Source organism: Corvus brachyrhynchos, unplaced genomic scaffold, assembly GCF_000691975.1.
Source record: "Corvus brachyrhynchos isolate BGI_N302 unplaced genomic scaffold, ASM69197v1 scaffold16, whole genome shotgun sequence".
Classification (NCBI taxonomy): Eukaryota; Metazoa; Chordata; class Aves; order Passeriformes; family Corvidae; genus Corvus; species Corvus brachyrhynchos.
The window spans coordinates 838,003-841,639 of NW_008238643.1; the positions used below are offsets into that span (position 1 = coordinate 838,003).

Sequence of the window (3,637 nt, forward strand, 5' to 3'; positions counted from 1 at the left end):
GGTCAAAGCAATCCCCTCCCAAGGCCAAACCTCTGCCCTCCAGGTATCTCCACAAATCCAGCAATCAGTTATATTCGATTCATGACTTATTTTCTCAACTAGATCTAGGAACAAGTTCTTTCCTCCCATCATTCTGATTTCAGGTCCCTTCTTAATTACCCCTTTTACCTCCTTTTCTCTAATCAAGTCTGGCTCCCATTTTCCTGCTTTTTCTTTTTGCTTTACCGGGTCTTTCTCAGAGCAGATCCATTTCTCCTTCATCGGGCATTCTCCCAGCAATTCCTGTTTAAAAGTCCCTACATTCTCAAAAAGCCAATAGGTTCGGCCATCCTCTATGCAGGTTTGCAGCTCTAAAAAGTTGGAACAATTAGGGCTCGGATTTGAATGGGTTCTTAGGATGGCCGTCCGAGGGTCTCCCGCATACAAGTGGTGCTCCTCCTGCTTGGATGTTAATCATGAGGAGAACCCCTATCAGCAGGGGTCCGGTACAGGGCACTCTCCCACCCATGTCTCCCCTCTAATCCCAATTAGAGGATCCGCGACTCTCTGTGGCAAGAGTGTATCCTGATCTGGTCTTGCCCCCTTGCAGTATTCTTACCCATTGGCTATTGTTACCCTCTTGTTGCGGTGACAATCTCCCTTTTGTGTCAACTTATTTTCTTTCCTTTTAGGGTCTGATTGCTAGGTGTGTGGGAGGATGCTCTATTCCTTCAGAGTTCTTTGGATCTGTAATGAGACACATCAAACAAATTTTTAAAAAGTTCTTTTAAATTCCTCAATAAATAACTACTTTAAAATTTAAACATTAACAAGTATTAATCATGCAATGAACAATTTCAAATTCTTAAAACTTATATCACTAAAACAGTTAATAACTATAAATCATCTTAAAAAAACCTCCATCTTTATCTGTCCTTTCATGGCTTCTTCTTTAGTGTCAGCTTGGTGTTGGTTGAGTTAACTACCGTCCACTCGGGGCTTGTACAGGTCCTTTTACCCTGGAGACATGAGTCCATCCTTTTTCTTGAGTTCTTACTGCTGTTGCTGCGGTCAGCAAAATTTGAAAAGGGCCTTCCCATTTCAGGGTCAATGGCTGATCTTTCCAAGTTTTAATTAATACCCAATCGCCAGGCTGGAATTTATGAATATCGAAATCAATGGGCATAGTTTGGGGAAGATACCCCTTTTCCCTCAGTTATTTGAGAGTCTTTGCAACAGTTCGTAGGTATTTCCTCACACTCTGTTCTCCCTCTTCGTAAGTTCCAAGATGGCCCGGAGTAGTGAGAAAAGGTAGTCCAAACATCACTTCATAAGGCGAAACCCCTATGTCTGCTCTAGGTTTTGTCCGGATCCTCATTAGGGCCAGGGGAAGACATTTTACCCAGTTCATTTTAGTTTCTTCTACTAGCTTGGTAAGGGCTACCTTCAATGTTTGATTTACTCTTTCCACCCTTCCAGAGCTTTGTGGTCTCCATGGAGTGTGTATTTCCATGTGATGTTTAGGGCCTCAACGAGTAGTTGTAACACTTGGGCTGTAAAATGAGGACCTCTATCTGAGTCTATAGTGTGTATTATACCATACCGAGGTATTACCTGTTCTAACAGGATCTTCCCAACCACTTCAGCTGTTGTTCTTGTTGTAGCATGAGCCTCTACCCAATGGGTTAGGTGGTCGACTATGACTAGCAGATATTTAAATCTTTGCACCTGGGGCAACTCAGTAAAATCAACTTGAATACTCTGAAAGGGTCTTCTTACTAATTCCCTTCCCCCAAGAGGCATTTTCCGCATCACTTTTCTATTCACTCGCTGACAAGTTATGCAGTCCCGTGTTATTACCTTTGCAATTGTAAAAATTCCAATACACACATAAGTCCTCAGAAAGTGGTCACACAATGCTTGTATTCCCCAGTGTGTTGAGGAGTGTAACTCTTCTAATACTTTTCTAGCTAGGGCCTTGTTCAATACTTGTCTCCCATCTGGCATCCTCCACTCACCCTTCTCATTTTTGATTGCCCCGTGCTTCTGGAATTCTTCTAGCTCCTTCTCTCTAATGTGTGGGATGTCTCCATCTTTGCCCTTGTCTTCTAAACTCGATAAATGTAGGATGGTTCCTTTAATCCTAAGGCTGCTTTCTGTGCTATCTGGTCGGCCAAATTATTTCCTTTTATCTCCAGGGAGTCTCCTCTTTGATGTCCTCTTACATGCACTACGGCTATCTCCACTGGGCCTCTTAAAGCTTCAAGTACCTCTTTTATTAAATTCTCATGCACTAACATTTTTCCCTTTGAATTTACAAAACCTCTCTCAGTCCAGATTTTACCAAAAGTGTGTACCACTCCATATGCCTATTTTGAGTCAGTATAAATAGTTCCTTTTTGATAACTGAGCCACAACAATCCTCGTAATAAAGCATAAAGTTCACAGCACTGCGCCGACCATTGTCCTGAAAGTTTTCCTTTTCCTATAATATTCATGTCTTTTCCATTTACCACTGCATACCCCAAAACTCGTTTTCCTTCTATTACTCTGGACGAACCATCCACAAAAAGGATCTCTCCTTCCAGTAAGGGGTGCTCCAGGGAGTCTCCTCTTTGATGTCCTCTTACATGCACTACGGCTATCTCCACTGGGCCTCTTAAAGCTTCAAGTACCTCTTTTATTAAATTCTCATGCACTAACATTTTTCCCTTTGAATTTACAAAACCTCTCTCAGTCCAGATTTTACCAAAAGTGTGTACCACTCCATATGCATATTTTGAGTCAGTATAAATAGTTCCTTTTTGATAACTGAGCCACAACAATCCTCGTAATAAAGCATAAAGTTCACAGCACTGCGCCGACCATTGTCCTGAAAGTTTTCCTTTTCCTATAATATTCATGTCTTTTCCATTTATCACTGCATACCCCAAAACTCGTTTTCCTTCTATTATTCTGGACGAACCATCCACAAAAAGGATCTCTCCTTCCAGTAAGGGGTGTTCCAATAAGTCCTCCCTGACTTTCGTTTGCAGGTCAATGGTTTCGATGCAGATATGCTCAAGTCCCCTGTCTGGTTCTCCATATAAAAATTGGGCAGGGTTTATTGCTCTGGTTGTGGTTAACTCTAAATTTTCCATATTATTTAGAATCAGTTCATACTTTAAAAGCCTGCTGTCAGAGATCCATTGGCTAGCTTTTTTGCTTAGTATGGTTTTCAAATCACATGGAGTGTACACTCTTAATCTTGTTACCAAAAGTTAGCTTATATCCTTCCTCCACCAGAGTTATGTTGCCTCTCGGAGGCGTAGCGACCTGGTTCAGGAACGGTACGACGACCACCTCAGGTCATTCAGGCCATCAGCTCGCGGACACCAATTTGGTGGACGGCAAATGGCGTTTATCCACGGGTTACATAGGGTTAAATAACCTGGGTTTACCGCGTCACTTCCTTCTGGTCAGGTATTACCTGTAGAGGGGAGGGGTTTTACCTGTCCCGTACAACGCGATATCTTCCAAACGCCTGTCCCTAATCTCCTACATTTCCCCCCCTCTATCCTAAATTATCCACATTTCCCCCCCCATGATTGATTGAAAAAAAAAAAAACATGCAAAGTATAAATGGTATAAAATTTCAAGAACTAGTAAAAACCTACAT

At 42.0% G+C, this 3,637-nt stretch overlaps 1 long non-coding RNA gene across 1 annotated transcript in view; it reads right to left on the reverse strand.

Annotated features, from left to right (window-relative positions):
• Nucleotides 1–652: 652 nt before the first annotated feature.
• The window catches only part of LOC108447449, an 11,151-nt gene continuing 8,166 nt past the window's right edge, over nucleotides 653–3,637 (reverse strand). The window contains exon 2 of the long non-coding RNA XR_001863016.1: nucleotides 653–726. This is a non-coding gene — a long non-coding RNA (uncharacterized LOC108447449). The remainder of the gene's footprint in view (nucleotides 727–3,637) is intronic.